This window comes from Pan troglodytes, chromosome 23, assembly GCF_028858775.2.
Source record: "Pan troglodytes isolate AG18354 chromosome 23, NHGRI_mPanTro3-v2.0_pri, whole genome shotgun sequence".
NCBI classification, from domain to species: Eukaryota; Metazoa; Chordata; class Mammalia; order Primates; family Hominidae; genus Pan; species Pan troglodytes.
In genome coordinates, this window is record NC_086016.1 from 46,038,918 (window position 1) to 46,051,900 (window position 12,983).

At 49.9% G+C, this 12,983-nt stretch overlaps 1 protein-coding gene across 6 annotated transcripts in view; it reads left to right on the forward strand.

Annotated features, from left to right (window-relative positions):
* The window catches only part of PARVB (parvin beta), a 144,333-nt gene that overhangs the window by 16,419 nt on the left and 114,931 nt on the right, over positions 1–12,983 (forward strand). The window contains exon 1 of one of the 6 annotated variants that reach the window (XM_063808047.1): positions 9,698–9,716. The exons of the other annotated variants lie outside the window; for them this stretch is intronic. The gene's annotated coding sequence lies outside the window, so the exon portion shown is untranslated. Of the gene's footprint in view, positions 1–9,697; positions 9,717–12,983 lie in introns of those variants that run through there. 6 annotated transcript variants of the gene reach the window in all.

Here is a 12,983-nt window from a genome sequence, read left to right on the forward strand (position 1 = left end):
GAGCAGCCTCTGAAAGCTGGAAAAGCCAGGAAATTGATTTTCTCCTGGAGCTTCTAGAAGGAATGCAGCCCTGCTGACACCTTGATTTTAGCCAGTGAGACCCATTTTGGAGTCCTGGCATCCGGAACCACAAGATAGAAATTTGTGTCGTATGGAGGCCAGGTGCGGTGGCTCACGCCTGTAATCCCAGCACTTTGGGAGGCCGAGGTGGGCGGATCATGAGGTCAGGAGATCGAGACCACAGTGAAACCCCGTCTCTACTAAAAATACAAAAAATTAGCCGGGTGTGGTGGCGGGCGCCTGTAGTCCCAGCTACTCGAGAGGCTGAGGCAGGAGAATGGTGTGAACCCGGAAGGCGGAGCTTGCAGTGAGCCGAGATCACGCCACTGCACTCCAGCCTGGGCGACAGAGCAAGACTCTGTCTCAAAAAATAAAAAAAAAGAAAGAAATTTGTGTCGTATGAAGTCCCACAGTTTGTGGGAATTATTTCCAGCTGCAATAGGAAATGAATGCTGATGGATTGCTGGATAGATAGAGGGATGGACGGATGTGGAATAAAACAGGTATAGACAAAGGTGGGTGGTGGACTGTAGGCTGTGGGTATACAAGTGTTCACTTCAAACTTTACTTGGCTGGGAGTGGGGGCCCATGCCTGTAATCTCAGCACTTTGGGAGGCCGAGGCGGGTGGATCACTTGAGGTCAGGAGTTCGAGACCAGTCTTGCCAACATGGTGAAACTCCATCTCTACAAAAATACAAAAAATTAGCTGAGCACAGTGACATATGCCTGTGGTCTCAGCTACTTGGGAGGCTGAGGCAGGAGAATCGCTTGAACCCAGGAGGTGGAGGTTGCAGTGAACTGAAATTGTGCCACTGCACTCCGGCCAGGGCGACAGAGCAAGACTCCCTCTCAAAAAATAAAATAAAATAAAGTTCTTTAGATGTTTCTATGTGTTTGAAACTTTTAATAATGAAATACTGGGGGGAAATGACTGGGCCTGATACATAATAAAAGCCCTACAGGCCAGGCACAGTGGTTCACGCCTGTAATCTCAGCACTTTGGGAGGCTAAGGCAGGAGGATTGCTTGAGCCCAGGAGTTTGAGACCAGCCTAGGCTACATAGTGAGACCCCCTCTCTACCAAAAAATAGAAAAAAATAGCCAGGCGTGGTGGCCCATGCCTGTGGTCCCAGCTACCCCGGAGGCTGAGGGGGAGAATGGCTTGAGCATGGAAGGCTGAGGCTGCAGTGAGTCGAGATTGCACCACTGCATTCCAGCCTGGGTGACAGAGCGAGACCCTGCCTCAAAAATAAATAAATAAATAAATACATACACATACATTCATACATACCCTACATAGGTGTCAGCCTTTGTTCTCATTGGCATCTCATCTCCATTCTTATTGCCACCACGGCCACTCCCCCACTTTATCCATCAGGTGGAGAAGAGGCCTGGGAAGAGAAGAGACCAGGGGCTGGGTTGGTGGTGAGCAGACGAAATAATAAACATACAATGAGGCCATATGACATATTGGGAGAATTGCTTTCACTTAAGAAAATCTAGGCTGGGCGCGGTGGCTCACGCCTGTAATCCTAGCACTTTGGGAGGCCGAGGCAAGTGGATTGCCTGAGGTCAGGAGTTTGAGACCAGCCTGGCCAATAGGTGAAACCCTGTCTCTACTAAAAATACAAAAATTAGCCGGGCGTGGTGGTGGGTGCCTGTAATCCCAGCCGCTCAGGAGGCTGAGGCGGGAGAATCGCTTGAACCCGGGTGGCGGAGGTTGCGGTGAGCCGAGATTGTGCCACTTCACTCCAGCCTGGGCGACAGAGCGAGACTCCGAAGTGAAGGGGCTGGGGCTTTGGAACTGTAGAGGCTCATCTCCCCAGTAAGCTGTCACTTGTGATGTGGTTACAGCTGTAGGCATTTGCAGAGATGGGACGAGAAGACACGCCACCCTGGGAACTGGCCCGTGTCTTCACACGTCCTGCACTGCTGCTGCTGAGAACGTCTGCACTTTGTTAGGGGAAGAGAGTGTTTTAGTTAAATTTATCTGGAAAACATATTATTAGTATAATGAGATTTTAATGATTTGAAATTTTGTTGGAGCAGCGCAGGGAGAATTTCAATCTTAACTGTGTGTGCAGCTGGGCATTGTTTCTATTTTATTTTGTTTCTTTGCTTGGGCCTCATTGCAAGGACATGTTTCTACAATTATTATTTAGTTTTTCTTTCCTAGAGCCCTGCTTTGTTACAGGTCTTAATTTTCTTGTGTAGAAGATCTGCTGGAGAAAAAAGAATATCCTTTTTGTAAATACTTAGCTGGCTCGATCAGAACCAGAGAATGAGCGTTGTTACCGAAGGAGACTTGTGTTTGTTTAAGGTTTACTGGCGCACTCTGTGGTTGCCGTGGAGTGGACCCAACCCAGATGTCCGTTAACTGATGAGTGGATAAGCAAACTATGCTCCATCCATGCGATAGAATACTATTCAGCAACGAAAAGGAATGACATATGGATCCATGCTACAACATGGGTGAATCTGGAAAACAGGCTCAGTGAGGGAAGCCATTTGCAAAAGGATAAATACTGTGTGATTCCATTTATTTGAATATCTAGAATAGGCAAATTGATAGAGACAGAAAGTAAGATTAGTGGTTCCCAAAGCCTGGGGAAGGTACAGTGACCCCTCATGGGTACAGGGATTATTTTGGGGGTGACGAAAATGTTCTTACATTGACAATGGTGATGGTTACACAGCTCTGTGAATTTACTAAAAATCATTGAATTGTACACTTATTTATTTATTTATTTATTTATTTATTTATTTATTTATTTATTTTGAGACGGAGTCTTGCTCTGTCGCCCATGCTGGACTGCAGTGGCGCGATCTCAGCTCACTGCAAGCTCCGCCTCCCGGGATCACGCCATTCTCCTGCCTTGGCCACCCGAGTAGCTGGGACTACAGGTGCCCACGACCACGCCTGGCTAATCTTTTGTATTTTTCGTAGAGACAGGGTTTCACCATGTTGGCCAGGATGGTCTCAATCTCCTGACCCCATGATCCGTCTGCCTCAGCCTCCCAAAGTGCTGGGATTACAGGCGTAAGCCACTGCGCCCGGCCGAATTGTACACTTTAAAAGGGCAAATTGTATGGAATGTGAATTCTGTCTCAATAAAGCTGGTACAAAAATAGCGTGGTACCGAGAGGCAGCGCTCAGAGCTTGTGAGATGTTTTTCTCCAGTTGGTATTCCGTGCGTGTTTCCAAGGTGAGATCTTTCACCTTGGGGTGAGGGCGGGTGGATCCGGGACAGACATGGAATTTTCAGTCCTCCTCCTCCTCATCTTCCTGTTCATTGCCCCTGCAGTGGTGGCAGCTGTCCCATATCAAGGTCTCACACTGGCCGGGGCTGGGCTTGGTGCTGTACGCAGATTGTCTTATCAGGACTATGAGGCTTTTGAGGTAGGTATGATAATATGTCCTCATTGGGCAAGTGACAATAGGAAACCCCCAGAAATTGTGTGCACTGTTTTGCCTGATCTCACATACTTTGGACAGAGACTTTGATCACATTCTTAGGGGCCCACAAATGGTCAAAAACCTCTGAACCGAGGCAGCAGCATTTTTTGTGTTGTTTTTTTTTTTCTTTGAGATGGAGTCTCGCTCTGTTGTCAAGGCTGGAGTGCAATGGCCCGATCTCGGCTCACTGTAAGCTCTGCCTCCTGGGTTCACGCCATTCTTCTGCCTCAGCCTCCCGAGTAGCTGGGACTACAGGCGCCCACCACAGTGCCTGGCTAATTTTTTGTGTTTTTAGTAGAGACAGGGTTTCACCGTGTTAGCCAGGATGGTCTTGATCTCCTGACCTCGTGATCCGCCCGCCTCGGCCTCCCAAAGTGCTGGGATTACAGGCAGGAGCCACCACGCCTGGCCTGTTTTGTATTTTTCAGATGGAATCTCGCTGTCGCCCAGGCTGGAGTGCAGTGGCATGATCTTGGCTCACTGCAACCTCTGCCTCCCGGGTTCAAGTGATTTTCATGCCTCAGCCTCTAGAGTAGCTTGGACTACAGGCATGCACCACCACACCCAGCTAATTTTTGAATTTTTAGTAGAGACGGGGTTTTACCATGTTGGCCAGGTGGGTCTCAAACTCCTGACCTCAAGTGATCCACCTGCCTTGGCCTCCCAAAGTGCTGGGATTACAGGCATGAGCCACTGTGCTTGGCTTGGGAGAGCAACTTTTAAACTCTCTTTTTATTTTGGATCCATGGTAGGAAATATATTTCCATAAAAACCCCAGTTCAAGCATACATTTACCTATATCCATGAATAAAAGTTTCATGAAATGATATCTTCCTATAAGCACACTGACGTTTGGTACTCTACTGTTCTTTCATTTCATTAAAGAAATGTGCTGTCCAGGCAATCTCAGTACTTTGGGAGGCCAAGGCAGGAGGATTGCTTGAGCCCGGTGGTTTGAGACCAGCCTGGTCAACATAGCAAGACCCCATCTCTACAAAAAATAAAATTAGTCTGGCGTGTTGCGTGCCTGTGGTCCCAGCCACTTGGGGCAGGGGCAGGGGGGTTTCAGGTGGGAGGATCGCTTGAGCCCAGGAGTTTGAGGCTGCAGTGAGTTATGATTGCACCACTGCACTCCAGCCTGGGTGACAAAGAGAGAGTCTCTGTCTAAATAAATAAATAAATAAACACATAAATAAAATATGCTAGTCACAGTTTCCTAAATGGATTTTATGACTCATTGAGTCAAAATGATAGTTTTAAAATGTTGCTAAGAGAGATGTAAGGAGGAAAATGTGTTGGTGAGTGTTGAGGAGCCCAACTTCTTTTGAGGAATCATTGTTGGATCTGGTGTCTCATGTGTTACCCTGGGGTTTCAACTCCTGTTTGCTCATTCAGTTATTCATTGATCACCCAGTCTTCCAAGCATGCAGTCATTCATTCAAGGTGATTATTGAGCTCCCCTTGAGAGCAGGTATGGGGCTGGGGGTTGGAGATCCAGTGAGTGGTCCTGCTTGAGAGACTGGCCCTGCCCACATGGCACTAGTGGGCTGGGACTCTCCCATCACTCTTGTCTCCATCTTGTTGTGCACTGTTGATGCTCCATTGAATGATCTTGGCACCTTTGCTGAAAATCAGTTGATCATCAATGTATGGATTTATTTCTGAGCTTTCAATTCTATTATGTTGATCAACAGGTCTGTCTTTATGTTAGTACCACACTGTGTCTATCACTGTAGCTTTGCAGTACGTTTTGAAATTGGCAAATGTGATGCTTCCCACTTTGTTCTTCAACCTTGTGTTGGCTATTTGGGATCCCTCGAGATTCCGTATGAGTTTTAGGGTGTGATTTTCTATTTCTGCAACGAGCCACCATTGGAATTTTGGGAGGAATTGTACTGAATTTGAGAATTGCTTTCGGTAGAATCTTTAACAACACGAAGTCTGCCAGTCCATGAACATAGGATGTCTTTCCACTTCCTTAAGTCTTCTTTAATTTCCCTTCGCAATGTTGTGTGGTTTTCAGGGTACGAGTCTCTTGCCTCTCCAGGCAGATTTATCCCTGGGTGGCTTATGCTTTCGGATGCTGTTGTCAGTGGGATTGTTGTCCTTGCCAGTGGTCGCTGAGCCCAGCTGCAGCCTTGTCTTGTACTGCAGGGTGTCTGTGTCACCTACTTGCCTAGTTCTGGCCACTTTTCTTGCAGGAAGTCAGAAGTGTACTGATCTGGAGTAGGAACCTTAGCACAACAGAGCTGCTCCTTGGTGCTAGGAGATGCATCCTGAGGCTGGCCATCCATGTCAGAGGACCTGGCGCCTCACCCTCATCATGGGATATCACTGACCACCAGTGGGGGATGCACCTCTGCTGGGCTTGGCCTGCAAGGTAGGAGCTGACTGCAGGAGTGGGAAAGAGCCCATGGCCCCTGAGGGGGCCTACAGTTGGCTCTCCTGTGGTTACTTGGCATGTTTGATAGACGCCTGGGTCTGGCACAGAGAACACTGCCCGCTGACAATCATTGAGCCTCGGCAGGCTGGCCTCGATGACATGTTATCTCCCCACACAGTCCCTGGACACACTTGATTAAAGGTGCTTATTACTTTCATAGTGTTGGCTGGAGTGATGTGATAACTCCACAAAAGGTTCTGGCAGAATCCCAGACCTTGGGGTGTTCCCACCAGTGTCTCTGTGTTCAACGTTCAGCACAGTGTGGGGTGGCAGGAGATGGGAACTTGGAGACTGAGGCCAGAGTCTGCTGACTTGAGCCTCTGCTGAGGTCCTTATCAGTGCCGGGAGAGCAGCAGCCTAATCTCAAGATGGTTTAGAGGATTAAGCGGGGGCGTGCATGCAGAGTTGAGAACTGGCTCCTGGGTCGGTGTGCGGGGGGGTGGGGATGGCCCGGGGGCCGTAGCTACAGTTTGTCTTCCTTCCCCCACCGGCAGAGGTGAAGAGAGGTGTTTTGTCCTGGAGCCACCAGGCCTATCCATGGAGGAGCAGAGCTTCACATGGAGCCTGTGCCCCGTCTTAGTCTATTTCGTGTTGCTATAAAGGAACACTAAGGCTGGCTAATGCATAAAGAAAAGAGGTTTACTTGGCTCCTGTTTCTGCAGGCTGTACGTGGCACTGGCATCTGGTTCTGGGGAGGCCTCAGGGGCTTCTCCTCATAGTGGAAGGTGAAGAGGGAGCAAGAAAGGGAGAGGAAGGAGGTGCCATGCTCTTTTCTAAGAAAACAGAAACACAGCTGCATTATTTTAAGCAAAACACATATTGGCTTAGGTCGCTGTATTCATCTCCCAGGGCTGTGGCACCAAGGCACCAAACACTGGGTGGCTCTTTGGGAGGCCAACGCAGGCAGATCACTTGAGGTCAGGAGTTGGAGGCCAGCCTGGTCAACATGGCGAAACCCCATCTCTACTGAAAATACCAAAATTAGCCGGGCATGGTGGCATGAACCTGTAATCCCAGCTATTTGGGAGGCTGAGGCAGGAGAATCACTTGAACCCAGGAGGCGGAGTTTGCAGTGAGCTGAAATTGTACTATTGCACTCCGGCTTGGGCAACTGAGCCAGACTCCATCTAAAAAAAATAAAAAATAAAAAACCCAGCAGAAGTGGATTCTCTCACAGTTATGGAAGCCACAAGCTTCTAGGGGTTAGAACTCCAACATATCTTTTTTTGGGGAAAGAGGGGCATAATTCCCCATAGAAGAGCCTGTAATCTCAGGGAGCCTTGACCCAGGTATTTGACGTTGGTGTAATCTACTTGTGTATGTGTATTGGTGGACAAAGGGGACTGGCCTCACATCCCTTCAGCATCTTGGGGGTGGGCGGTGCCTCCCCTCCGGCTCCCCTGAGTCAGCCCCAGGGAAGACCAATTGTGGGGCTGGATGGTGTGGGAACCCCCAGCTCCGTCCTGTCTCCAGCCATCAGTGAGGTGTGCTTGGCCATTCCCCACAGGACCAGTGGGCGGGATGGGGCAGCTTTGCAGTTGGAGAGGATGGGGGGTTCAGGCAGGCAGAACAGATGCACGGACACAGAAGAGCTGTGCAGAATGTGGAGTTGAGCTTCCTGGAAGGCCCATAGGAGAGGCGAGACTGAAATCTTCTTGATACTTTTTCACTGGGGCCTGAAAGCCTGGTGCAGAATGAGACTGAAAGCACTTGTCTCGTTGAGCAAATCATTCAACTTTGTTATTTCTGTAATTGAAATAATTCCTGGCATTAATTATGTGGAGAGCACTCAGGACCATGTGGACATATCTTTTGGGGGCACATGAACTGAGGGTAATAATTTTGGTCGAATTTTTTTTTTGAGATGGAGTCCTGCTGGTCGCCCAGGCTGGAGTGCAGTGGCGTGATCTCGGCTCACTGCAACCTCCACCTCCTGGGTTCCAGCAATTTTCCTGTCCTAGCTTCCCCAGTAGCTGGGATTACAGGTGCCCACCACCATGCCTGGATAATGTTTATATTTTTTAATTTAATTTTTATTTATTTATTTATTTATTTATTTTTTGAGATGGAGTCTTGCTCTGTCACTCAGGCTGGAGTGTAGTGGCACAATCTCAGCTCACTGTAACCTCCGCCTCCAGGCTTCAAGCAATTCTCCTGCCTCAGCCTCCCAAGTAGCTGGGATTACAGGAGCCCGCCACCATGCCTGGCTAATCTTTGTATTTTTAGTAGAGACAGGGTTTCACCATGTTGGTCAGGCTGGTCTCAAACTCCTGACCTCATGATCCGCCTGCCTCGGCCTCTCAAAGTGCTGGGATTACAGGCATGAGCCACTGTGCCTGGCCTAATTTTTGTACTTTAGGTGGGATTTCATCATGTTGGCCAGGCTAGTCTCGAGCTACTGATCTCAGGTGATCTGTCCACTTTGGCCTCCTAAAATGCTGGGATTACAGGTGTGAACCACTGCGCCTGGCCTATTTCACTCCATTTTGCCAAGGAGGGAACAGAAGTGTGGAGTCCTCCCAGCCACATGGCCTTGGATCCGGGTTGCAGGTCCAGGCTTTCTGGCTCCAGGGCTGGTGCCCTCGGTCCTGTGCCACTTCCCCTGCAAAATGAGATGAAAATGAGTCTCATTTTACGATGAGGAAACTGAGGCCCTGAGAGGGGGTGAGAAACCAGGTCTCTGGCTGAATGTACCTCTCACTGAAGACATCTCCGGGTGGAAATGTTCTGAGAGCTGCTGTGTGTGCTGGTGTCAGAATGAACAATACCCATAGTGCTTGGCGTAGACAATCAGCAAAGCTAGGGACCCGCTTTCTCCTCCCAGCCCCCTTTCTCACTTCAGACCCTAGACAAGAATCGGACGTCCGTTTCTCAAGTTTAGCTCCTGTCTGATTAAATTTGAGGTCCGTTTCTCAAGTTTAGCTCCTGTCTGATTAAATTTGGATTTGCTCCACTCTTTTTCACGGGCATAAAAATATCTGCGGAGTGAAAATGTGTGCAGAGGATGCACTGCGTGCAGGCTGCGGCTCGAGGTCAATCAGATTCCTCCAGCGATAAAAGGCCTGCTGAGGAAGCGGCCCCACTCCCAGCACAGCCCCATTGATTGGTTTTTATTTTCCCCTGTTGCTGGAGTGATCCAATTTGAAGCCCTGTTTCTGAGCATGTTGCAAGGAACCCTAGGGGCTGCCATAGCCCTGGAGATACTGGCTGGAAATCAAATTCAAATTGGTGCTTTCTTCCTATTAAAGCAGGAGACCTCTGCCCGGGAACGGGTCATTTGGGGGCTCAGCCATCTGGCACGTGGAGTGAGTAGGTTTTATTGCCAAAGCCGTCCCGGCCTCGGCCTCAGCCTCTGTGTGGCTCTGGTGGGGAGTTGTCTCGATGTTGTACTGTGAATAAGCCCCATGCCTACTTGAGTTTGGGGTTTCTGTTTTACCTACACTTCCATATTGTGGGCATGTGGCTGCGGAAATGTGCCTGCACCTGGACTCGCTGTCACTCACCGGCTTCTCGTGGTACAGCCTAGGGAGGGTTGCCCCAGCCGTATTTAGTTCTTCCTGCCTCAGATGAACGGGCCTCCTCTCCCAGCTCCTAATCAGGAGGGCAGAGTCTCGTTGGCGGCTCTCCCGTCCTGCTGCCACTGCCTTTACACTTCTTCAGATACGCGGCCGTCTTAAGGTGTAAATGCCTTCCTCTGTTTCCCAGTGGTTATCTACAGCAAGGATTGGCAAACAGAATCCACACCATAGATTTGAGGTATGTTTGTAGTCCTCTTTCCTTCTTAAACTGTTAGTAAACAAGACATTCCTACAGGTGACCCCTTTCGGCCTTTTTTTTTTTTGAGACTGAGTTTCGCTCTTGTTGCCCAGGCTGGAGTGCAACAGCGCCATCTCAGCTCACTGCAACCTCCGCCTCCCGGGTTCAAATGATTCTCCTGCCTCAGCTTCCCAAGTAGCTGGGATTACAGGTGCCTGCCACCACGCTAATTTTGTATTTTTAGTAGAGATGGGGTTTCTCCATGTTGGTCAGGCTGGTCTCGAACTCCTGACCCCAGGTGATCCTCCCACCTCAGCCTCCTAAAGTGCTGGGATTACAGGTGTGAGCCACTGTGCCTGGCCAGTCCTGCACTCTTCAAGGTTCTATGTGTTGCAGACTGGTGGGGTAGCAATATCAGAGAGATAGGACTGGGGTCACTTGTCCCCTGTTAGCTCAGTGACCTTGAGCTCAACTTAGACACATTGTCTCTGAACCACTGTGCTGATGGCAACACCTCCCTCACCTGTCTTGCAGTCTTATTTGAGGAATTAAATGCAATAACCTGGGAGAAAGTGCAGGTATGAAGTCAGGGCACACAGCCCGTCACCAGGAGCTTGAAGGAGGAGAAGAGTGGGTGGGGATGTGAGCACAGAAGCTGAGGCGGGGGCTGAGCCGGGTGTGTATTTCTGCCTGTGCCACAGGGACACCCCTTTCAGGCACTGGGCGCCTAGCTCCTCTTGTCTCATCTCCTAAGAGAGTCCCGGGAGGCCTGAGACTCCCTCACTGCTGCGGGCTTCAAGAGCAGCATCTGTGCTGAGTAACAGCCATGGGGGCAGAAGCAGAGATCTCCCGTGACAGAGTAGTTAGGCAGCCATAAAAATCCTACCGCCAGCTCGTGGAAAAGGTCTCATTTGACAGGTGCCATGCCGTCAAAGACTTGTGCTCTGCAGCTGCAAATTCCCAACTGAAAAATATCAACAATTCTTGTGAAGAGAGAAGGGGAGCCCTGCAGAGCTGTTGTGTCACCCCATCTGTTTGTAGGCGCTGGGGGGATTGATGATGAGGTGGGGACTGTTCGTCTGGCCACACTGCCACTGTAGATAGCCTGTGACTCTGTGGCTGGCGCCTGGCTGGCCTCAGTGAAGCCCTTCAGTCCCAGCTCTGACCATGTCTCTGTGGAGAGACAAGCAGGTGATAGTGTTGGGTGGGCAAGGCTGTGCTGGTGGCCTGCTTAGCAACAGCAGGAAAAGGAAGGAGATAACCACCCCAACCTTTCTTGCTGGAAGGAGCCCTTCCTGTTGTCGGCGCTGTGTGTAACCAATGAGGCGAATGCCGGGAAGCGCTTGGTTTGTGTCAATCAGGGGAGAGGATTGTGCAGAAGTGCAGGAAGGGACCATGGGAGGAAATGGAGTGAAGGTCTCTGTTAGGGGTTTGTGTTCCCCTAAAAGGTATGTCCAGGTCCTACTCTCCAGCCCTTGGGACTGTCACCTTATTGGGAAATAGGGTCTTTGCAGATGTGCTTAAGACGAGGCCTGTCTGAAGTAGGGTGGGCCCCTAATTCCATGTGACTGGGGCCTTTATGGGGAGAGGAGGCAGGACACAGACAGACACGGGACACAGAGGCTGGACAGAGATTGGAGAGATGCTGCCACAAGCCAAGATGCACCGAGGACTGATGGCCACCACCAGAAACTGGGAAGAGGCCAGGACGGATCCTCGCCTGGAGCCCTCAGTGAGAGCACGGCCCTGCCGACACCTTGATCTCAGACTTCTGGCCTCCAGAATTGGGAGAGAATCGACGTCTGTTGTTTTAAGCTGCCAGTTTGAGGTACTTTGTTAAGGTGGCCACAGGATGCGAATACAGTCACCATCTGGCCTTTGATCTTCTAATTGCCTCGGCGGTTCTCCTGCCAGTAAGGGTTGTGAGTGAAACTTGAAGGTCACAGTTGGAAATCAAGTTAAAAGAATTAAGCTGGAAGTGCAACATGAGAGTCCGTCACCCTGAGAGGCGGTGTGAATGCCAAACACAGGCAGGCAGGGCTGGACCTGCATAAATTGTGGTTCGACAGCACCGGGAGAAAGAAGGCCCGGGCCTGCTCTCCTCACCTGATTCTGGGAATGCCGAACCTACCTGTGTTCCTGATATCACCCCAGTGCTAACTTCCCACCCCTTGAAAATGTCAAAACATTGTGTTATGAATGTTCTTCATTGAGCAATTGTGATCTCTTTCTGTAAAGATCCAAAGAATATTTCAGCCTCTGTGAGCCATCCTGCCTCTGTAGGAATGAATCAACTCTGCCTTGGAAGCATGAAAGCCCCTATAGACAGTTCATAAGCATAGCCGTGGCTGCGTCCCCCTGAAGCTACAAAAGTAGGTGGGGGGCTGGGTGTGGTGGCTCATGCCTGTAATCCCAGCACTTTGGGAGGCTGAGGCAGGCGGATTGCTTGAGCCCAGGAGTTCAAGACCAGCCTGAGCAACATAGCAAGACCCTGTCTCTACAACAAATACAAAAATTAGTTGGGTGTGGTGGTGCACACCTGTAGTCTCAGCTACTTGGGAGGCTGAGGTGGGAAGATCCCTTGAGCTCAGGAGGTCGAGGCCACAGTGAACTGTGATTGTGCCACTGCACCCCAGCCTGGGAGACAGAGCAAAGCCCTATCTCAAAAAACAAAACAAAACAAAACAAAACACCCAAAAAGACAGGTGGTGGGCCAGATTTGCTCACTGGCTGCAGTTTGCCAATCTATGGTTTAAACCAACAATTTAAATAACACACACACATCTTTGTATGATGTTACACATCTTTTTTTTTTTTTTTGAGATGGAGTCTCGCTCTGCCTCCCAGGCTGGAGTGCATTAATGTGATCTCGGCTCACTGCAACCTCTGCCTCCTGGGTTCAAGCAATTCCCCTTCCTCAGCCTCCCGAGTAGCTGGGATTAGAGGCATACACCACCTCGCCCAGCTAATTTTTGTATTTTTAGTAGAGACAGGGTTTCACCATGTTGGCCAGGATGGTCTCGAACTCCTGCCCTCATGATCCGCCCTCCTTGGCTTCCCAAAGTGCTGGGATTACAGGCATGAGCCACCGCGCCCAGCCTGATGTTACATTTTCTAGAAGTTCTCAGTGATGGGCATTTAAAGGATTCGGCTGCTGCTCCCTGTGGCTTTCACAGCGCTGCCCTGAATGGGTGTTAGGGCACCGTACAGGTAGCGGGGATGCCTGGGAAAGCCCAGACTCACAGCAACACAACAACAGTTAACAGA